The 24,472-nt window shown below is 41.4% G+C and overlaps 1 protein-coding gene across 2 annotated transcripts in view; it reads right to left on the bottom strand.

The window, feature by feature from the left end:
• sox5 (SRY-box transcription factor 5) overlaps positions 1 to 24,472 on the bottom strand; it is a 524,923-nt gene that overhangs the window by 287,955 nt on the left and 212,496 nt on the right. For both annotated transcript variants that reach the window (XM_060903479.1, XM_060903480.1), the window contains exon 3: positions 16,820 to 16,895. The gene's annotated coding sequence lies outside the window, so the exon portion shown is untranslated. The remainder of the gene's footprint in view (positions 1 to 16,819; positions 16,896 to 24,472) is intronic.

Here is a 24,472-nt window from a genome sequence, read left to right as displayed (position 1 = left end):
CTGAATAAATTGCCTGTTCCAGGTGTTGATACAAACAGCAAACATGTGTGAGAATGAACCCTAACACCGAACACACAACACAGGGGATGGGAACCATGTTTGATTGTGTTTCGTTTGTTTGTGATTGTTTTTCTTGATGGATCACTTTTCATTAGATCCTTTGTACATTTCTACCCAGTGCTTTGAACACACCTTCAGTATTTTCAGTGATTTCATAAGCAGGGCCCATCAGTACCAGCGTGGGTTATTCTGATCCGAAATAACAAGAAGTATTTTAATAAAGTCCATGACACACCGTGGTCATACTTGGGTGCCCAGGCAATCCTTATAATCAGTCAGTTAATCAAATTTTTTTCTTATTCTTATTCCTATTCTTATTTCTCTTATTATTATCCTACATAAATATAATATTACTCATTTCCTTTCTAACCCTCCTTCTCTGCGATCGAGCCTCCGTCTACCCGGTCCAACAGTAAGTCAGTACTACTCCTTATACACACACACACACACACACACACACACACACACACACACGGACATCTCCATATACACATTATTCCTCACTGTTAATTTTGGTTTTTCACTCAACTTTAAATTCGGTGTTGTGTTTGAATTCTGTATTTTGTGTAGCTGTATTGTCATTGTTTTGTATAATTGTATTGTATACGAATAAAAAATAAAATAAAATAAAATAATAATAAAGTGCATGATGCAGGTGTTTCATTTTCTCAAAGAATAATGATGAGAATGATATCCAACATGCAGAGCAGAGGAAGAAAATGATGTGTGTGAAATTCCGCAATTCACAACTCAGAGGGGGGGATAAACATGGTAAGGTTGGGCAAAGTGACGAAATAACGTTCGTTTTCCAGCACGAAATTAAATGTTACAGAAAAAAAAGTTTGTATCTGAGCAGCATATTCCATAAGAGACACTTTTCAGATGAAAAAAGAAAGCATAATGAAGGCTGCTGGGTTTTGGTGTAAAATGAAGAAGTGAGTGTGACAGTCAAAGTGTCCAGAAGAACTGTGGCTGGTTCTGTAAGATGCTCAGGAAAACCTACAGATCATTTCCACATAAAACTGACCTCACTGGACCTCAGACGGAGATTTTTTTAAAGCGAAGGGTCGTCTCACACCAAATACTGACTTTATTTCATTTATTACGGCTCACTGATTACTGTTTATAGTATTTTTTTTAAATTTTTAAATATTTAATTTCATTATTTTTAAGACATTTCTGGTTGACGGCATTTCTTTACGTGAGCCTCAGACTTTTGCACAGAACTGTATATCAAGTCATTCATGAGCTGATGGCGCTATAATCCATGTACGATGAGATTGAGTGGAATAACTGTTTTATTCTTTCCACGTTCACTGGATTTTGAGAAACAGAGAATTTTTATTTTTTGCAAATTTGATAACTAAAAACTTTATACAAAACGTCCAACCAAATGATTTCCACTTAGAATGTAAACAAACCAGCGAAATGACAGGAGCAATTTGTGAAAAATGCAATAATAATAATTCTTGAAAAATAAAAAAATATACATTCTTACCATCAAATACTTTCTTTCTATAATTTGTTGTTTTTTTGTGTATTTTTTGGAGTTTTCTTTTCAAGTAGAGTTTTTATTTCGTCCTCGGTTGGTTCAGCAACATGCTCCGCCATTTTGTTTTTCTCTACTCACGGTATATGAGCTGATATCCTAGTATTAGAGTAGCCAATCAGAGTGTGCGATTGCTCATATCCAGTTAATGTGTGTGTGTGTGTGTGTCTATATATATATTTTCGGCACATTGCCCTGCCCCTCCAAGACAGGTGTGGAAAATAAAAGTGTGTTGAAATGAGTGCATTTTCTTCCTCAGGTAGGTCAGTGTGAATGTGAGTGAAAACAACAACAACAACAACAACAACAACAAAACTAACTTTACTCTGCTAGTTTTATCAGATCATCATCGTGACCAACTTTCTGGTTCCATTAGAATACTACTTCGACAGAATTTTAAACAGAAAAATAATCCTAAAATTAATAATTTTGTCCTTATATGGCAGAAAGAAGCTGAGACAAATTTAATGCTTGCCTTTTGGTCGTACTAATTCATACACATAAAATTACACTGTGGGTGCGAACCTTTAAAACTATAAAACATGCAAGATTTTCAAGAAGAAATTTGATTGGTGTTGATTAATTTTCCATCACAGCAGCACTGACAGTCATCACAGTTGTTGTTTTTTTAAATTTAATTTAAAAAGTGTACTCAGTGCTGAAGCGCGAGTATACTTTTTAAATTAAAACAAAAAACAAACAAAAAAACCCAGAATTTTACTGTTGTGTTTATTCAGCTGTATTGAAACCTGTATTGAACCGTGGAACGAGCGCATCAGAGGGACAGCACATGTGGAGAGCTTGGGAATGAAGCTAAGAGAGATGAGACTGAGATGGTATGGGCACATCCTGAGAAGAGATGCAGAGCATGTGGGAAGGAGAATGTTGAGGATGGAGCTGCCAGGCACACGAAAATGAGGAAGACCAAAGAGGAGATACATGGATGTGGTGAGAGAGGACATGAAAGTGGCAGGTGTGGTAGAGAAGGATGCGGAAGACAGGGAGCAACGGAGACGAAAGATCCGCTGTGGCGACCCCTAATCGGGAGCAGCCAGAAGAAGAAGAAGACTCAGTGCTGAACCACAGCCACTCACTTCAGGATGTGCTGTTATTGGAAAATAATCAATTTCCACATGGTAGCAGTGACTCAGCTTCATCAGACCACCTCATCATTCACTATTTTCCAATTACAGCATGCCCCTGTGTGCATTAATCCTTACTTATATTCCTGGTTTTGCATTTTTAATTCAACTCTACAGCTTTAAACAAATGTAAATTATACATAGTCAAGCGCAGAGACCAGCTGTGCACGCTTAATTAAAATGAATTATACTTTTACATGGTCATTCAGTCACTTTGATGCATCTGCAGCACCTTTAAGTCCCAAAATTGAACCAAATTCATTAGAGCACCAGCTACACACTCGCATACACACACACTCTCTCTCTCACACACACACACACACACCAGACACATTCTATTTCATTGCCACCACCCATAAAACCTCTTTTTATGCAAATTAGCCACTGGTTAACCCCAATCAGAGGGGTTCCAGCTCCCACCTCACAGCAGACCCTGATACAGACACAATCCCACCACCTCGATAATCTCATGGCTAATTATAGGGCACTGCTTGGTTCTGCTCACAAACCCAGGACGACCTCAGAGGCTCCAGCTAATCACCTGTGCTAAACCTCATCTCGAAAATCTCTCTTAGCTCTGAGATGCAGTCGACAACAGAACCTCATCCCTCCTCATCCAGCTCTTCTGTTTACTCTGTACATCATGTACGGTCCATCACACAGAAGCCCCATCCCACTTTTCCCCATTTTCTGAACAATGCTGATGTGAAATCACATGTTCACAACATAAAATACAGAACTTACAGTACATCATATCGGATCATCCAATCCAATCTGATCCAGTCCGATCCAGCAGGATTGGACTGATATTGATACCCAACATCGGATCAGCGTGTCCCTAAAGGGTGATTAATTTTCTGTAACAGCAGCTTGGACAGTCTTACGGTTTATATTAATGTGCCTGTTATAATATATTATCATTTCGATGGTAACAGCTCATTCACAGGGACTTAAATGATGAATGCACCACTAATAATAAAGTATTAATAAAAGTGTAATCATTGATATGATAAAGATTACTGTTTGGAGATGTTTAATTAACACTTAACATTCTGGAAGGAGTCTCCAGTGTCAGTGCTTTTTAAACATCAGAAATAAACGTCATTGCATTGCATTGTGGGATTGTCATTGATTGGAAAACATACAACGTATGAGACTAATGACGAGGGTGTGTGTTCAGTTTCTCTTCACTGATGTACATTAAACCTGGTTATATCAAGCAAGACTGAGTTGACTGAAGTTTTATCTATTCACTACTGGTGTGTGTATTTTTGCATGTTTAATTTTACCCAGAATACCTTTAATTCTACTCCTTTAATTCAACCAACTGTACCTTGGCTTCTACTTATTGTAACTTTAATTCTACTTCTTGTACCTTTACATCTACCCACTGTGCCTTTACTTCTACCTGTAGTACCTTTAATTCTACTGATGTTACCTTTAATTCTACCCACTGTACCTTTAACTCTACTTATTGTAACTTTAATTCTACCCAATCTACCTTTAGTTTGACTTATAGGCCCTTTACTTCTACCCACTGTACCTTTACATCTATCTATAGTACCTTTACTTCTACCTATAGTACCTTTACTTCTATGCACAGTACCTTGATTTCTACTTATTGTAGCTTTAATTCTACTTCTTGTACTTTTAATTCTACCCACTGTACCTTTACTTCTACCTATAGTACCTTTAACTCTACTTTTTGTAACTTTAATTCTCCCCATTGTACCTTTAGTTTGACTTTTAGTACCTTTACTTCTCCCCACTGTACCTTTACCTCTACTGAGAGTACCTTTACTTCTACCCACTGTACTTTTACTTCTACCTATAGTACCTTTAGTTTTACCCACTGTACCTTTACCTCTACATATAGTACCTTTAATTCTACTTTTTGTAACTTTAATTCTTCCCATTCCATGTCCCAAAAGCCAGTTTTGTCAGCCAGGGATCAGTACACCAGAGCCTCCACCTTTGGCTTCCACCCAATCCACAGTGCACCAGACCCTTCCGGCACCTCCTGTGGGTGGTGGGTCCACAGGAGAGTAGTTCAGTATTGCTCATTTGGGCTGGGCCCAGCTGGGCCCCACAGACATAGGCCACCAGGCATTCGCTGACAAGCCCTTCCCCAGGTCTGGCTCCAGGGTGGGGCCCCGGTATCCCTGATCCAGGTGAGGGTACTCAGATACCTATCATGTCTCTGCTTTTTGCAGATGATGGCCAGGCTCTGGGGGTGGATGAGATTTGTCCTGAGTTCCTGAAGGCACTGGATGTTGTTGGGCTGTCTTGGCTGACACGCCTCTTCAGCATTGCATGGAGGTCAGGGACAGTGCCTCTGGATTGACAGACTGGGGTGGTGGTCCCCCTTTTTAAAAAGGGGGAACAGAGATTGTGTTCCAACTATAGGGGGATCACACTTCTCAGCCTCCCTGGGAAAGCCTATGCTGGGGTGCTGGAGAGGAGAGTCCAGTCGATAGTCAAACCTCGGATTCAGGAGGAACAATGTGATTTTCATCCTGGTTGTGGAACACTGGACCAGCTCTTTACCCTTGCAAGGGTACTGGAGGGTGCATGGGAGTTTGCACAACTGGTCTACATGTGCTTTGTGGACCTGGAGAAGGCTCACGACCATATCCCTTATGGTGCCCTGTGGGGGGTGCTTCGGGAGTATGGGGTTCAGGGCCCACTACTGTGGGTCATTTAGACCCTGTATGACTGGAGCAGGAGTTTGGTTCGCATTGCCGGCAGTAAGTCAGACTCATTCCCGGTGCATGTGGAACTCTGCCAGGGCTGCCCTTTGTCATCGGTTCTGTTCATAACTTTTATGGATAGAATTTCTAGGCGCAGCCAAGGGGAGGAGGGTGTCCGGTTTGGTGGCAGCAGGATCATGTCTCTGCTTTTTGCAGATGATGTGGTCCTGTTGGCTTCATCAATCTGTGACTTACAGCATGTGCTGGGACGGTTTGCAGCCGAGTGCGAAGCGGCTGGGATGAAGGTCAGCACCTACAAGTCTGTGGCCATGGCGCTCAGCTGGAAATGGGTAGAGTGCCTACTCCGGGTCAGGGGGGAATTGCTACCTAAAGTGGAGGAGTTTAAGTATCTCAGGGTTTTGTTCACGAGTGAGGGTAAGGGAGAGCGGGAGTTGGACAGATGGATCAGGGCAGCATCAGCAGTGATGTGGACACTAAACTGGTCTGTTGTGGTAAAGAGAGAGCTGAGCCAAAAGGCAAAGCTCTCAATTTACTGGTCCATCTATGTTCCCACTCTCACCTATGGTCACGAGCTATGGGTAGTGACCAAAAGAATGAGATTGCGGATACAAGTGGTAGAAATGAGTTTTCTCCCCAGGGTGGCTGGGCTCTCCCTTAGAGACAGGGTGAGAAGCTTGGTCATTCGGGAGAGACTCAGAGTAGAACCGCTGCTCCTCCGCATCAAAAGGAGTCAGTTGAGGTGGTTCGGGCACCTTGTTAGGATGCCCTCTAGACGCCTCCCAAGGGAGGTTTTCTGGGCATGCCCCACTGGGAGGAGACCCCAGGGCAAACCCAGGAGACACTGGAGAGATTACTTCTACATATAGTACCTTTATTTCTACCCACTGTACCTTTACTTCTACCTATAGTGCTTTTACTTCTACACACTGTACCTTAACTTCTACTTTTTGTAACTTTAAGTCTACCCATTGTACCTTTAGTTTGACTTTTAGTACCTTTACTTCTACCTATAGTACCTTTACTTCGACCCACTGTATCTTTACCTCTACCTATATTACCTTTACTTTTACACACTGTAGCTTTACTTCTACCTATAGCACCTTTACCTCTACATAATATAGTATCTTCTACCCATTGTACCTTTACTTCTACCTATAGTACCTTTAATTCTACCCATTGTACCTTTAGTTTGACTTTTAGTTCCTTTACTCCTACCCACTGTACCATTAATTCTACCCAATTCTACTCATTGTAACTTTAATTCTACCCATGGTACCTTTCGTTTGACCTATAGTCCCTTTAATTAGGATGCAGTGCTGCAGCACAGCAACCTATGGGCTCCCCTAGGGGAGCCCATAGGTTGCAGTGCAAAGCACTGCAACTATTGTTCTTCTACGTATTTCTTCTTCTTCTTCTTCTTCTTCTTCTTCTTCTTCTTCCTCCTATGCAAATTTTGATTTTGAATAACTCAATAACCGTACGTCGCACACAAACAATATATCAAAACGTGCGGCTCGATCGGACTCACTATGCTATTACTTTTCTCTACAGAATACGATTTTTTCGCAACGTAGTCGCGAAAAAATCGCCCCAAAAAACCCCATTCATTTCTATGGAATTAATTGAAAAAAAAGCACTTTTTCAACGTTTTTCAAACGTCCGCTGCTCTGGCATGCTTTCACCTAGAGACGTGATTCAAACTCTAAAATGTAGGAAAACTTCTCCTCTGTGGATCTGGCATTCAACTTTTCTGCTAGGTTCTACACTTTCGGTTCAGTCCCGGCTCAACCGCCATGTGGGTTCCGGGAGAAAATCCGGCTTTTGAATGGGTGTCTATTGCGTTACACACCAGTGAGGGTCGTTAACTTAGAGTGGAGAGAGGTTGAAAATAAAGCTCAAACTTTCTCGCTTAAACTGTGTTTTCAGCCACAAATTTCACTCTACAGACATGATTTTCTCAAAAGTAGTAGGAAAACTTGTCCTGATTCACACAATGTGTCTACCTAAACGATAGGATTTACAGTTTTTGAATGACAAGCGTCAAACTGAGGACAGGGCAGCTGACAGCCCTCACTGACACCCATTATAAACGTGAGAGAAAAGTCACTCGTTTTTAAATCGCTCTAGTGTTGTTATTTTTAAGACTACAGACAAAAAAATACATCATTTTATTCAGGAGACCCTTCTAGCGCTCACTGTGAAAGAATTTTGTGAATAGCTGCTTCCGTTGTCGAGTTATTTGTCATTGTTCGAGGCCTGTTCCGTAGTAAAACACAGCACAAAATTCAAGACCTTGTGTGTCTTAGCTCATTGACACCCATTATAAACGGGACAGAAAAACAGCCTCGGTCGGCATGACACTTCACCTTAGCCGCCCACTTTATTAGGAACACTTCTGTTCGTACATACAAACTACAAACACTCTTCTTAGAGTTTAGAGTTTATTTTATTTTTAAAAGGGACAGTGCACAAATTAAACATTATCCTTGTGGTAAGGACAGATGTCTGTCCCAGGTTATAGCAGTACATGCTAATTTCCGCCTGTAGTCACTTTGGTTATACTCTTGAATAGCTCTTCTTCATGACGGCTGCTATCTCAAGCACACACACAATCATTGCATTGAAACATCATTGCAGGTCACACATTCACGGCCAGCGAACATGCGTGACCGAATTGCTTCGCGCACTGCATCCTCTCACAATTTCCCCCGGGGAATTGTCCGGTCTAGTTCTATCTATTGTACCTTTATTTGCACCTATACTATTTTAAGTCTACCTACTGTACCTTTAATTTTACCCATTGTACCTTTAATTCTACCTATTGTACACTTATTGTACCTTTAATTCTACCCCCTCCATATTTCAGCCTATTTCCGTGCAGTGTCCTGTATATATAGGACAGTGCTGTTTATGTTATTAGCATGAAAAATGGGCACTAGACAATACACAAACTCCTCTGAGTCTCGGGTGTGTGTCAGGACAGGAGGGAAATAAATGTTTCATCTGCGCCGTCCTCAGAGGACAAGCGAGTGTTGAGTGAGGGACAGTAAACATCAGCCGTTATCTTTAAGTGAAAGACAATGGACTCATCCTTTAATGTCCTGTGACAGCGGAACCATAAAAAGAGTTGAGAAAGCCTGACTTGGCATCTGAGAGGAGGACATCATGCACACTGGCACCTGCATTTCATCACACTAACTTACACACACACACACACACACACACACACACACACACACACACGGTCATTTATAATTCACCCCAGTGGCCTGTAGGACGTCTCTCTCCTGGGGATTGCAAACCGCAGGGATGGGCAGATTAAAATTTCAAAAGCACATGACAAAATGGAACATGATAAATAAATAAATAATCTAAAATGGCCTCTGGATGCTCAGTCAGCATGTACACACACACTCTCTCTCTCTCTCTCTCACACACACACACACACACACACACACACACACACACACACACACACACACCTTATTTCTGATTTTTATTAAGTTAGTAAGTTATGACATTGTTCTGTAGGAAAAAAAACTGACAAGCAACATATCATGCATGCAACTTTCTAAAAACATTCTCAGTAGCACAGAAAGGAAGTAGTGTTCAGGTTTTAGATGTAAGAATGTGAATGTTGGAGGAACATTTATTAAAAAAAAACATGAAAGAATCTTCTTGGAATTTAGGTACAACTTGACAGAAAGAAAAAAAACTGATATGCAAACTGTCACCATAGCAACACTTGGCTTTAATTTGATTGGCTACCTGATTGGTCAGTGATTGGGGGAAAAAAATAATAAAAACAGCTCTTGATGTAACTTTATGCTTTTCTGGAAAGTTTTCTGAAGTGCTACGCTGTGATGAAAAATAATAGTGATGGGAATAGTTTTGAAAAGAGATTTACATGTCATGTGACTGTTCTGTGTTGATGTGGTCTGCAGTTTGTGAGCTGGCTGAGGATCTGGGGAAATGGAGTTTCTTTTATTGGCTGGCGTGGGCTGTTGTGTGGCGTGATGTGATTCGCTGAGAATCCTGGGAAACAGACTTTGCGTAACTCTTGTGAAAATATAATCTCTAATAAAGGTGTGCTTCATGATGTTATTAGAACGTTACCTGCACAACGTTCAAATGCAGAAGTGTTAGTGTTAGGACGGTTACATATTTTATGCGAAAAAGCGGCGCTCCCAATGAGTGTAAAATGTGTGTGTAAGTGGCGATCAGAGCTGTTACTCATTATTCATGTTCCGGGTGGGGCTCTCAGCCCAGGAAGCTGTATTAGTTCTGCTCCAGATGCTTGCTGCTGTTTTTATTCCCCATGTTCCTCTGTCAGAGGTTTAGTGCGGTGTGTTATAAAGCTTTATTGTCTGTCATCCTGATGTGTCATTCATGCACAGTGTAAAGTGTGTGTGCTGTTTACTGAGTGTGTTCTGTTTGTGTTTGGTACACTGGTTGAACTGTGGTTTAGTACGAGACGTTGAGTGCAGAGGCTAATGGGGCATGTTTGGTGAACATGTAGAGGTTTGGTTGGTCCTTGGTTGAGCAGAGCGAGGAGTGTAACATTCAGAGCAGAATCAGAAAATTACTCTGCAAAACTGTGCATTTGTTTGCAACCATGTTACATTAATTATTTTTGTTTTGTTTTGTTTTGTTTTCTTGCTGGATGGTGTTTCATGTCCGGTCTTCAGTGCTATATTCATGTTCAAGAGGAATAAAACACATCTGCACCCATCAGAGACTCTCTGCTGTTGTTCTTACTGCCAAGGGCTGCTGCAGTGTTCATAAATAATCCTGCATTATTCTTTCAAAAGCAAATTAAAATTAAGTGCTGGATTAAAAACCCACCTATCTTATGGAAATAAAGATACAAATTTCATTGTCCAGTTGTGAAGTGTTTATGAGATACAATGCATTGCACTTACAATCAGGTTCCCTGTGGTGGTACACGGATGGTGTTCATATGTACGGTCATCATACAGTCACAGGGTTTAGTGTTTCCACAAGTAAGTAGACGTTGCAGGAATGACGTTTAAGAACACTGTGTGGATACGAGTGTTTTAGTGGGAAATACGCCACTGGTATTTTTCATCTGAGCTCCATCTGGGACATGGAGAACCAGAACCACGATGTAAATCTCTATCTGTCACTCGTGAGGAAATCGATGAATTGTTTTGATAAATTTGGGGACTTTTTGTTTGTGAATGTGTCAACAGGGGCGCAGATACGTTTTTTGAACTGGGGGGGGGGGACAAAGCTGCCAGCAAACCAACCCCACCCCCACCCCAACATGTATTGTCAACATGTGTTGACTTTCTAACTATGCCTGTGTGTTGCGTGAGCGGCAGTCAGTCAACAACTCTTCGCAAAGTTTCCTTATGAAACAATATGCTCGCTGAAATTATGGCAGGGAACGCCAGATTAAACATTAAAACTGCCTTCTGAGCACTGTATCTACAGGCTGCCACCGAAAGAAGGAGGCTACCAGAAAGGCATCTCTACTCCGTACGATTTTACTTTCACTACGACATTACTTTGAACAGACTATCAAAAAATTGCAAGGTGATATGATAAAGTAAGGCACAGTTTACTTACAGTCGTTGTTTTTTGAAAAAAACGATGCAATTGTTTTCTGCCTTTTCGGTTTGGCACCCTTCATCATGCCGTGTTGGGGTCCTGAACTAGGAGCTGTCCCCGATATGCCTGTCAAACTTGTTGTGGGTAACCATAGCAACCAAGCTCGAGCTCGCAACCTTTGCAGTCTGCGCAGCTCAACCAACCGAATATCAGTCTTTGTTTTGTTTTATGTGAGTTGTTGCAACTATGTATACACTGCTGTGCACCTCAATAAACCGAATGGTAATTAGTCTTTTGATTTTTCCGTGAGGTTTGCCTTATGCAAAGAAAGACAGCATAGACGTTTTTTCCTCCCTATAAGTGGGGGGGACCGAACGAGGTGAAGTTAAATCTGGGTGGGACGAGTCCCCCCCGTCCCCCCCTCTATCTGCACCCGTGTGTGTCGATATAATAAAAAGAAAATCACACTTTGGCTTGAAGATATGAAGTTTATCTTCTTGTGCTGAAAAACTCACATTTTTCATATGAAATACATCACGGATCTGAGTGACATATTTAAATAATATTGGCTGCTTTTTTTCGTGGTCTATCAGATATATTCTAGTCAGCGAGCGTGATACTGAACAAGTCAAAGACGAGTAGCTGAGTGGAATATATCTGATAGACCACAAAAAAAAAGCCAGACAATATTATTATTACTATGCATACACATTCCTTTTGGGTGTTCAATGCGTCTTTCTCTTTCAAAATTCTCTCAACAATATTGTTAGCATATCATAGGATAAGCGATATGCTAACAATATTGTATGCTATAAAACCAAATTAATGAAACCTGTTAGAAGGGAATAGAATACGTTTTTATTCCATTGAAAAAAATGTGTCCTGTATGAATTATAATTCCTGATATTTCACTACGATGATATCACTCCCAGTGTTTTCCTGCTGACTAGACACACGTTGAGAGAAACATGGCACAGGGCTCACCAGTCAAAATGAAGAACAGGTTCAAAATTAAAATTATTTTCATTGACTTGTGGATTTTTTGTGGATACGTCCAAATAATATAAAGAATATTACACGGTGGGGTGAAGATATGAAGTTTATCTTCTCATGTTGAAAATATTTTCACTCATCCTTTTGCTCACTTGTGAATACGTTCACCACTTGAAGATAAACTTCATATCTTCATGTAACCATGTAACATCCTTTCTTTCTATATATGAGACACCTGTGACAGGAAGTTCTGTTTCTGTTTCTTTGGACATTCTTTTTCTGTCTTGGACCCCAAGGGTTGCAAAAGTGGTGAAGCAGTAATGACATTTGGGAGACATTTTTTCTGATTTCCATGAGAAAATATTTATATCTTGATCAAAATCTTGATAATTGATGATACATATGATTGTGTGTGTTTATGTTTATGGTTATGTCACAGTGTGTCTCGTCTCATGACTATTTTGAAGACTTTAGGTTTGGTGTTGATTATCAGATGATAAATGACCTTGACTGAGGGACTATCAATGACAGACAGCAGACACGGCTACAGAACCCATCTGCTTCTGCAGAACCTTCCCATGATGCTCCTGTCTTGGCTGTGGAGTCGGTACAAACCTACAGGAGGTCACTCGCCGCTCTGGAACAGCGTTTTAGTAAAGAATGTAACTGAACCTGTTAACTCTGAGAGACAGAGAGAAAGAGAGAGAGAGAGAAATCTTGTCCTGTTTCTCTGTGTCTATCTCTATTCTTTGCTCCATAATCATGCATGCGTGTGTGTGTGTGTGTGTGTGTGTTTGTCCATGTGCGAGCGTGCATCTATAATTATGCGTGTCCTCGCTATCTGCGCCTCTCTCCTTCAGCTCATTGGCAGACTGGCTGAGCTCAAACTGTTCAGCTGCGCCCGTTCCAAACCCAATAATTACAGCTTGTCAGAAAGAATTAATTTTCTCATTTCTCACAAAGATGTGTAAAAATTACCATGTTATTATACACCGGCACTCTCCGGAGGCACGCACCAAATTTAATTTAGAATTCTTCCTGCACATTAAATTAAATCCATAAATAAGAGTTTAGGCATCAGCGGGGAAGCATATGTTCGTTAGGCCGAACAGGCTGCCTGGCCTCGCGCTAATGTCTACTGTAATGTTTTAATAGCTCACGCCTTCTAAGCACCAATAAATTCCAGTGATCATGAGGGCCAGAGACTGTCTCTGTGCTCATGCTGCTGCTGGAGAAACACAGAATCATTTCCGCTGTTTCAGATATTACCTCGCTTTATGAAACACTATCACTAATAAAGGACATTTGTTCCTCAAGCTACCACACAATGTTATCGGAATGTTCAGTAACGAATTCAACAAGTTCTTAAGTCAGAGTTGTGTCAGGTTCCTCACGTACTACTAAGTTCTGTCATTAGGATGTTTTTCAAACAACATTTCAGAAACATTCATGTTAACATTGTAGAAATGTTTACAGAAATTTTTGACATAGTGCCTTATTTCAAGCAAAGAAGCCCTAAACATTAAGACGACATAAAATTATTTTCCCTACCACAGCATGTCCTGATGTGTTTTATTCCTCTTACACCTTAAAGATGACAGTTCGTTCGTTAAAACAGAAAAAAAAAAACTCGTTACACTTTTTATTTTTACATTTCTAGTTATTTTTAATGTTGTGTAATGTCTATGAAACAACTTCTCACATACATTACGTTACATTTCGTTATGTTATGTTATGTTATGTTATGTTATGTTATGTTATGTTATGTTATGTTATGTTATAGCAGGGATACAGCAGCTTGTTCTGTCACCAGTGTACGTGTTTTCTTGTTTTCTTTTCTTGAGGTTAATAGAACTTTATAAATCATAAAAAATACAGTGTTATGTTCCTGAGAAACTGGAAAGTGTAAACTCCTCTGTCGTGAAGATGTTACAAAGCTCTGACGCTGGAGACTCCTTCCATAAATCATGTAAAATAAACAAACGTCTCCTGACTTCAAGAAAACATCACCATATTACCGGTTTCATGTGTAACTTGTTGAATAATGTAAAGTGAGCCAGCTTCATGTGCAGTCCTGCATCAGGGCTAATTTCATTATAATGATCGTCTCACTGTATGCTATCCCATTTATTACATGGCTACTTACTAAAGAAATTGTTAATATGACACAAAAATTTGATCTAAAAATTATTTCAAAAGATTTGCCTTCTGCTAATGACATGCTCCATAGCAATGGTGGTTATACATAGAGTTCTGTAACTGACCAATCAGAATTGAGTATTCAAGTTCTTGTTGCTATAGAAATGAAAACATTAAGGACCCTGTTGTTTGAAGCTGCACTACTGTCTAGAAAATTAATCAACACTTTTCTCTTGACCAATCAGATTCGAGAATTCAGCAGCGCTGTACAAGAAGGACTTGGTTTTTTTGTTGTTGTTTTTTAATCGCATCACAGTGTTTTTTTTGTTTGTTTGTTTGTTTGTTTATTTTTGTTTTGTTTCTGGCTTTAAATGAGGACTGAACTCTACAGACAATCTTAACCAACCTCCTCTTAGGATGTGAACATCGCTATACGCCTCAGAGGCTGTTAGTTAATAACACACTCCTACAAGGCTGACACTTTAACATGCACTAAAAAGTGTAGCAGTGAGTATTTTACCCAGTAGATAATATTACTGTATGCTTCAGAGGCTGAGAAATGATCCAGAGTTGCAAGAAAAAGTTAGTGAACCCTTTGGAGTTACTGGATTTCAGCTCTAATTACTCATAAAGTATGTAATCTTCATTTGAGTCATTATGCACTCTGGACTGAACTCATAAAACAAAGACAACTGGAGTTTTGTTTCTGTCCTGATTGAACATGCTGAATAACCCTTCACAGTCCAGGCTGGGAATAAGCACTGGATCAGTTATAGTTTCTGTAGCAACAAGTCACTGTTGTTTCCTCCAAAGAAAAGGCTGTTGAATGTTTATGGAAGGAGTCTTCAGGTTCCTCACTGCTGTGGTGCAAGAAGAATAAAACACTTTGGGACAGGCGATTATAGGAAACTACAACAACAATAATAATAATAATAATAATAATAATAATAATAATAATAATAAGTTAAACTTATATAACGCCTTTCTCATACCCAAGGTCGCGTTACATCTCATCTCATCTCATTATCTCTAGCCGCTTTATCCTTCTACAGGGTCGCAGGCGAGCTGGATCCTATCCCAGCTGACTACGGGCGAAAGGCAGGGTTCACCCTGGACAAGTCGCCAGGTCATCACAGGGCTGACACATAGACACAGACAACCATTCACACTCACATTCACACCTACGCTCAATTTAGAGTCACCAGTTAACCTAACCTGCATGTCTTTGGACTGTGGGGGGAAACCGGAGCACCCGGAGGAAACCCACGCGGACACGGGGAGAACATGCAAACTCCACACAGAAAGGCCCTCGTCGGCCCCGGGGCTCGAACCCAGGACCTTCTTGCTGTGAGGCGACAGCGCTAACCACTACACCACCGTGCCACCCCAGGTCACGTTACAATTACAAAAAATAAAAACTGCAACAAAACCCATCAAAAGAGGGTCAGGATCTCATTCCAGTGGCGTAGCTGCCCACAATCCCACCAAAAGGCACACACAGGTACAGTATGTCCCAAACGATCTGCGTAGCCACTGTGACACCACCAGACACCATTGCTCGGAACACCATACCAAGCACAGAAGCACCACCGTACAGAGCACTGGACAACCCTGATATTAAAAAGAGCAATGAACTCACTGCAGTCCATAGCAAGGAGCACAGGCATCACTCATGGCAGACCAAGGCCTGAGGAAACCAACGCCCAAAACTGGTTCTGGAGCTACACCACAACCAGTGGACAATATCACCTTCAATAATATCACCTTCAATAATATCACCTTCAATAATATCACCTTCAATTCAGTGTGTAGTCATGTAGTCATTTGGTTGTTTTATGTTTGAGGAAGGTTTCCTGAACATTTTCAGAATGTTCAGTCTCAAATTTTCTGCATTTTCTTGTCACCTCATGCTGATAAACATTTCTACGCTGTTTTCCGATCACTAGCACTAACACTTCTGTAACACTGTCTGAATAATGTTCTAATAACGTTCTAATGAACAGAACTGAGCATTCTGATAACGTTAGTTGGGTGTTGATGATGTTTAATAAAACACCTCGTCTAGAGCTAACATATATTAGCTCATCCGGCTGACAGGTGATGAGTTTATACCATCATGTGTTGTCCGTTGTCCCTCCGTCATCATCCACATTTCACAAAAATCGCTTCTTCTCTCTCAATTCTTCACTGATTTTTATTCTTTTTGGCAGGAAGGTAGGGGAACCTAGGGTGCATATAACTTCTACCCAGATTTGCTTCATTACAATTGATTGGTTGAGAGTAGAACTGCACAAGGTGGCCCACTTTAGATCGTTCCTTCTGGACTAGACTGGGCCGGAGTGAGCTATGCCATCATTGACGGTCTTGTTTATTTATTTAATTTCCTACCATTAGGATTAACTTGTTGATTATTTTCCTCTAACTGCACACCTCATTGTTGTGTTTTATTTATTACTTCATACACGACATAAAAATGGGATGTTTAATATTTACAAAGTTTATTTGTAAGTTAATTAAAGTGAGTAAGATTAAAATCTTACACAGGATGATCCATTTGATCTTCAGGACACAGAAGAGGCAAAAGAAGCTTTAAAATCAGCCTTAAAATCAGTCTGGCGATAATGGAAATGTCTGCTGAGATAAATACTCACCTGTGAACCCTTTGCTGGACTGATCTCTTCTCTGAGGTCGAGTCTGTAGAACTTTCTGGAGTTTAATTCAACTCAACTGCGAAAAGACAAGAAGAAGAAGAAGGTTACATTAGACATCATCTTGAAGAACTTTTCCTGACTGTTTGGAATTGTGGGAAATCACTCAGATTTACGTTCACATGTACAGTATTACGTTGATCTCTTGCCCTGAACTCACTGGGGTACTAGGACATTTTTTGAGACGCTCTTCCTCTTTTTTTTTCATAAACATCTTCAACCTCGCCTAATCCTCCTCCTGCAACTTATCAGTATGACTGTAAATTGCATCGTACTTAAGGTGTCACGTTTATGTACAGTTTATGGGGTGTAAATGTTTAAATGTTTCACGTGTTTGTTGAAGCCAGCTGTGAGGACTGCATCCTCTCCCTCCCTCCCTCCCTCCCTCTCTCTCTCTCTCTCTCTCTCTCTCTCATCTTTTCAGACTGGACAGATGAACAAAATGGATGGAGTTCTGGAAAATTTCGGAATATTCACCGGAGCCTCATGCATGAGAACGAGAAGAGACATTGTATATCTCATCTCATCTCATTATCTGTAGCCGCTTTATCCTTCTACAGGGTCGCAGGCAAGCTGGAGCCTATCCCAGCTGACTACGGGCGAAAGGCGGGGTTCACCCTGGACAAATCGCCAGGTCATCACAGGGCTGACACATAGACACAGACAACCATTCACACTCACATTCACACCTACGCTCAATTTAGAGTCACCAGTTAACCTAACCTGCATGTCTTTGGACTGTGGGGGAAACCGGAGCACCCGGAGGAAACCCACGCGGACACGGGGAGAACATGCAAACTCCACACAGAAAGGCCCTTGCCGGCCCCGGGGCTCGAACCCAGGACCTTCTTGCTGTGAGGCGACAGCGCTAACCACTACACCACCGTGCCGCCCTAGACATTGTATAGTCTGAGAAAATCTGCATCTTTCATTCATTACATGTGCTTTTTAATCTTAAACACTGTCCTGTGTAATCCATGGCGTGTGTGTGTGTGTGTGTGTGTGTGTGTGTGTGTGTGTGTGTGTGTAGACATGTGTTAGAGCATGAGGGAGTTATAAAGCATTCATGAACTACTGCTTCATGCATCATAGTCGGTCTTTAGCTGTAATGTTGAGTTTGGCTGAACTCAAAAACATTGATGTTTAAGTAGTGATCATCCCCTGAACGGCTGACGTGTAATATTCCCATTACATATAACCTACAGCTAGTGATGTCACTAAGTAAATCCCATGCCTTCGAATCCAATCACACCCAAAATTAGACATTAGAGGATGACATGCTACATGAAAACATTTAGATACCATAGCTATCATAGTTGCTGCACACAATTGTGATGAACACAATTTTAGTTGTTATGGTAACATTATTTGTTAATAGGTTTGGATCCTGTTGCACAAACAAACAAATAAACAAACCTAACACACATGACAATGTGACTTTAGTTGCACTTTAGTGAACTAGCCAACTAGTTGTGCTAGCTAAATACTAGCTAAATTAGAATATTCAAATTAGCGGTCACAGCAGGACATTGGGACATTTGCATATTCAAATGTTTGTGCATATTCATAGATTCTGCCTTTGTTATTGAAGGTAAAATGTGAAGCCAATAAAAATGGATGATTCTGTCAATCATACAGTCCTACTTCAAGAAAACAGAAACAGTACTTTTTTCAGTTCTTTTTGAACCTTGTGTTTGTGTCTTCCTGCAAGGAAGCAAGCAGTTTAAAGAATAATGTAGCTGTAAAAACAATCGTTCTGCATAATTACGTCGAAAATCTCACTAGGTAAGCTCATGTATGCTCGTTCTTGTTGTTGTGTTCTGTGATGGAAGATACTTTCTACTTTGTTATGATACTTATGTATTGTTTTGATGAAGTTATACTTTACTGGAGAAAATCAATCCTCATATTTTTACTTCATTTGGTTCTAAGGGTTGTTATCACTGGGGTGGTTGTTGAGATCTTGTCCTATCAGCCTATAAAATGCCCCAGTGGCTTAGTGCAAAATATAGCCTCTAACAACCAAGTCCAGCTCCTGGCCTTCACACAGCAGAATTGTTTAAAACTAACAGGAAAAGATGTGAAAGGTGGGTTACTGGTGCCTGAAAACCAGTCTTCAGTCATTGTGTTCCATCTTCTTTAATCTACAACTGTCACCATCTACTGGTCTTTGTCTCCTGGTTTTTGTCTCAACATCCTTTGGTTCTCAAGGCAATGTCATTGTGGTAGCAACCATCAGAACCCAGTTCCCTAGATGGTGTGAATTCTAGGTTGGTGTTAGCAAGGGCATCCAGCTGTAAAACTTTGATTCATTTGTTAGTCATGACAGTTTCACATAGTATTAGAGAGTACGGGACTCCTAGTGATGGGAGTGTCATCAACGGTAGGGTGGGTGTCAGACATGGGCACTGCCAGATCAACATCCCGCAACCACGTCAAAAATTCCACATATCAATTTTGAATGTTGGGACCATGAGAGGAAGAAGCAGTGAGGTGGTGGTGGAGACTATCTCTAGAAGAAAGATTGACCTCAGTTGCCTGCAAGAGACTAGGTGGTTCAGCTTGTATGATTGCTGGAAAAGACTCCAGATACAAGTTCTTCTGGGTGGGAAATGATAGAGGCATTGGTGGTGTGGGTATTCTGCTTGCTGAGAAGTGGGTGGAGCATGTTTTGGAAGTCAAGTGGGTCTCTGACAGAATCTGTGTTATCAAGATCAATGTTGGCTTTACCATCTTAACCATTTTCTCTACTTATGCCCCTCAGGTGGGGCTGGATGATGGAGTTAAGGATGCCTTCTATGATGAGCTTTATTGTGCTGTGTCCAAGACTGATGAATTGGAGACCTTGCTACTCTGTGGTGATTTTAATGGCCACACTGGATGCAAATCAGATGGCTATGAAGGAGTCCATTGAGGATTTGGATATGGTGAACATAACCAAGAGGGAGAGAGAATTCTTGAATTTGCAGTGGCTAATGACCTTGTCATTTGTAACTCCCTTTTTCAAAAGAGGGAAAACCACCTTGTTACAGACCAGTCTGGAGGTGCTTCCACTCAGGTTGATTACATCTTAACCAGAAGATGCCAGTTCAAATGTGTTACCAATGTTAAAGTACTTCCCAATGAAGAATGTGCCCTGCAGCACAAGCTACTCATTTGTGACCTTTCCCTCAAATTCAGTAAGAGGCAAAAGCAGGTCTTTACTCCCAAGCTCTGCATTTGGAAACTGAAAGATCCTAGGGAAAGGACTGATTTCCTAAATGGTGTGAAGTCTGAACTGAATGGTAGTCATGTTGTCTCAGTGGAAGATACCTGGCAGTCTTTAAAAGGAAGCCTTCTCGGAGTAGGGGATAAGGTCTGTGGATTTACAAAGAGAGGTACTGTAACTGGAGAAAGCAGACATGGTGGTGGGACAATTCTGTCAGTTCTGCTATTGAAGAGAAAAGACGCTTGTGGAAAGTTTGGAAAAAGGGCGGTATCAAGCAAGACTATCTGGCTGCTAAATGTATTGCGAAGGGAACTGTTCATGCTGCTAAAAAGAAGGCAGAGGCAAGTAGGTTTGCAGATATTGCGGAAGGAAACAAGGACTTTTTTAAAATAAATTTATTCAGGAAGCTCATGTCACATAGTGTGATTTTCAATGAGGTCCTGTCTATAAAGCATCACAATAATTACAGAAAAAAATATTCACAAATTATAACACAAATACAAAAAAAAAAAACTATATACAAATCAAATAATTTATGCCACTGCCAAGCAGTTGAAAAAAGAGAACATGGATGTTGTGGGTGAGTGTTGCGTAAGGGATGATCAAGGACATATCTCACTCACCAATGATGCCAAAAAGAAGGCTTGGAGAGACCATTACAACCACCTTCTAAATGTTGAGTTTCCTTGGCCCTCTAAAGACCTACCACCAGCCAAACCAGTTGAGGGTCCCCCAATCTGGGTAACATCTGAAATGGTGGCAGAAGCAGTGTGCAAGATGAAACCGTGCAAAGCCCCCAGCCCCTCCGGCATCGTGGCGGAAATGTTAAAGGCCTCTGATGAGGTTAGCATCCCTCTTCTGGCCAACCTTGCAAACATGGCCGTAACTACCATTGAGAACACCGAGGTCATGTCCTCGGTATTTTTTTTTCAGAAATTTAAAATTGGACTACGCTGAATTCGAGCAGTGATCAATGTAAAACGCAGCATCCACATCCACATATCATCTGTATTTCCCCCCAATAAAATTCACATTTGTCTAATGTCATCTGAAATCCCTCAGCCTCTATCTCTATCGTTGCTGTGTCTAACGCAGCGTCACGCGACGTAGCCTATACTAGTGTCGGCCGGGGAAGTTGGGTTTTGGATAAAACAGGCAGGGTGTAGTCTACGCTCTATCACATCACCTAACCTAACGTAGGCTAATAGTCACATCGCATTATAGAGCTTTACCCGAGTGCAAAATGAAAACGTTGCAACAAACTAAATGAAGGTTTGGACAGCCAACAGAAGAGCAGGGAAAGAGAAGGAGGGAAGGTGAGAAAATATTGTCAGTGCAGTGGCAGACCGTTCAGCGGCGTCATGCCAACTTTCCAAGGGGAAACGTTTCATTGTCATTGCCTATTACAGTTTAGTTAGCATTTCGAGAAACATTCAAAACTATGTTGTCACAGGCAGCCCTGTGCAGGGCTGAGTAAACGGGCTTGTTCGAGTAACTCTCTCTCTCTTTCTCTCATAACTCTCTCTTTCTCTCTCACTCACTCACTCACACAGACACAGACACACACAAATAATACACTCTCACACACTCTCTCTAATACATAGTCTTCACACAGAACTAATAGCCCTACATTCTAATGTAATTTAAGATAATGAAATGTAAATAACGCCAATACTTCAGGTAGCTGAGCGGTCCGTGTATCATCCGATCATTCAAGTATTCCATTCAATCTGGAAAATGAAAAAACAAAAAAACACTCAATATTTCGTTGGGATTGGTGTTTGTTTTCCTTTTTCCAACTTAAAACAGAACAAATAATAAACAGGGAAACCAAAACGAAATAATAACTCTAATTTACGATTCTACGAGCAACTTAACTTTCATTTTAGATAAAACTAAATTCATTTGTATTCATGTCAGTCTCAAGAATTAGTTTTTATTCATACATTATAATTTTTTTGCGCTCATTCAGGCTCCTTTTACTGGAAGCAAAACTCTAGGAAGATCATGGCTGTTCCCGAGTCTGACTTGCAAGCTGTCCAGCAAAAGAAGCGGAGAATCTCGTAAGTTGGAGTGCCAGTGACTTGTTACTCCTCCTCATATTTTCCTCCTGACATGAGTCATCGTAAAATGCTAAGCATGTCCTCTAATAAAAAGCAAAGTTGGTCTGACACAATATGTTGAAAGTGACAAAATGAATGCCATGTTGTTATTGTTATCATTATTTATTATTACTATTATATTGAGATAATAATAATTAAGAGATCATCAGCTTAACATTAACAGCTTAATATATTAAATGAATAGGATGTATGAATAAATTACTTGATTTAACCCTAACCCAGCCATGCTTGACCTCGGTATTTGAAAAATCCTGGTTACGGCCCTGCTTGCAAATGCTATCATTGCTGAGAAGAAAACCCCAGAGGACTGGAACATGAGTTATATCATTAACCTATATAAAGGCAAGGGAGATGCAATAGAGAGAGGCAACTCCAGGGGTCTTAAACTAACTGAGCACTGTTTGAAGGTAATTGAGAGAGTGGTGGAGAAGATAACTTGTGAGTTGGTGGCCATTGATGAGATACAGTTTGGTTTTGTACCTGGCAGAGGGACAACTGATGCAATTTTCATTCTACGGCAGCTACAGGAGCGGCACCTCACCAAAGAAAAGAACTTATTTTTTGCCTTTGTAAATCTAGAAAAGGCTTTTGACCATGTTCCTCGAGATATGCTATGATGGGTGATGCGACGTCTTGGTCTACCAGAGTGGCTAGTCAGTACAGTTCAGGCCATGTACACCAATGCTTCAAGTAGAGTCAGAGTCAACAACTCCTTCAGTGACAGCTTCAAGGTTCAAGTAGGTGTTCATCAAGGCTCAGTGTTGAGTCCCCTGCTCTTTATCATCATGCTGGAGGCTTTGTCATGTAAATTCCACACTGGATGTCCATGGGAGCTGTTGTATGCTGATGACTCCGTTATCTCATCTGACTCACTGGGAGAACTCCTGGAGAAGCTGTGTAGGTGGAAATTTGGACTGGAATCAAAAGGTCTTCATGTAAACATGAGCAAGACTAAGATCATAATGTCTGACCCCAACTTGGATTCACTGAGAGACTCAGTGTCAGGTGTGCGAGAGTGATGGATGTAAGTGCAGATATATTCACTAACCATAAACAGTGATATGTGGAGTGATGTAAATTAAAGTGCATGAAACACACAGCAAGCAAACAGTCCAAAGGAACAGGCAAGGTCATAAACATGGAAACAGGTAGGAGGTCAATCGAGGCATGGACAGAGTATCAGAGGCAAGATTTTAACAAGAACTAGATATGAGAAAACAAGAATCAAAAACCAGGAAGTCAACTAGAACTAGGAACAAGGAACTAGGAACAAGGAAACAAGGCTTAGTATGCACACTAGATGCAGAGTAAATACTTCACGCCATCCTCTCCTCAGCACAGTCCTTAAATAGTCCAAACATCGTTCATTGATTAATGGCAGGTGCACCTTGTTGACAGTGCATGCTGTAGCCATCTCGGTGCGCACGCAGCCTGAGGCGCTCCTTAAAGTGTATGTGCCAAGGCGCGTGGGACTGACAGAAACCACCCCCCAAAGAGCTCCCTCCGGGAGCAAGAATACATAATAATAGGTCCCAGTGGGGGTTCAGGTTCAGGCTCTGGACATGACCTGGGTTCTAGGCTGGGCATAGACTTGACCTCGGGACTTGACTCTGGGCTGGACTCAGGCTCTGAGGATGATGTGGACTCTGTGGATGATGTGGACTCTGTGGACGATGTGGACTCAGGCACTGTGGATGACAAGGATTCTGGAGATGACGTGGACTCTCGCTCTGGTGACAGCTCAGGATCTGGATCGGGCTCTGGAGATGCCTTAGGCTCTGGCTCAGGCTCTTGGCTGGGCTCAGGCATTGGCTCTGGCTCTTGGCTGAGCTCAGGTGTCTTAGAGGGCTCTTGGCTTGGCTCAGGAATTGTAGAGGGCTCTTGGCTTGGCTCAGGCATCATAGAGGGCTCTTGGCTTGGCTCAGGCATCGTAGAGGGCTCTGGACTGGGTTCAGGAATCACAGAGGGCTCTGGACTGGGCTCAGGTGTCTTAGAGGGTTCTGGACTGGGCACAGGTGTCTTAGAGGGCTCTGGACTGGGCACAGGCATCTTAGAGGGCTCTGGACTAGGCACAGATGCAGGAACTGGCTCCTTCGAGGGCTCAGGAGCAGGAACTGGCTCCTTTGAGGGCGCTGGAGCAGGAACTGGCTCCTCGGAAGGCTCAGGAGCAGAAAATGGCTCCTCAGAAGGCTCTGGAACTGGATCCTCAGAAGGCGCGGGAACAGGAACTGGGTCCTCAAAGGCCTCTGGAACTGGATCCTCAAA

The sequence above is a fragment of the Neoarius graeffei genome, chromosome 21 (assembly GCF_027579695.1).
Source record: "Neoarius graeffei isolate fNeoGra1 chromosome 21, fNeoGra1.pri, whole genome shotgun sequence".
NCBI classification, from domain to species: Eukaryota; Metazoa; Chordata; class Actinopteri; order Siluriformes; family Ariidae; genus Neoarius; species Neoarius graeffei.
The sequence above is the reverse complement of the archived record's forward strand: the minus strand, read 5'-3'. Positions and strand labels throughout refer to the sequence as shown.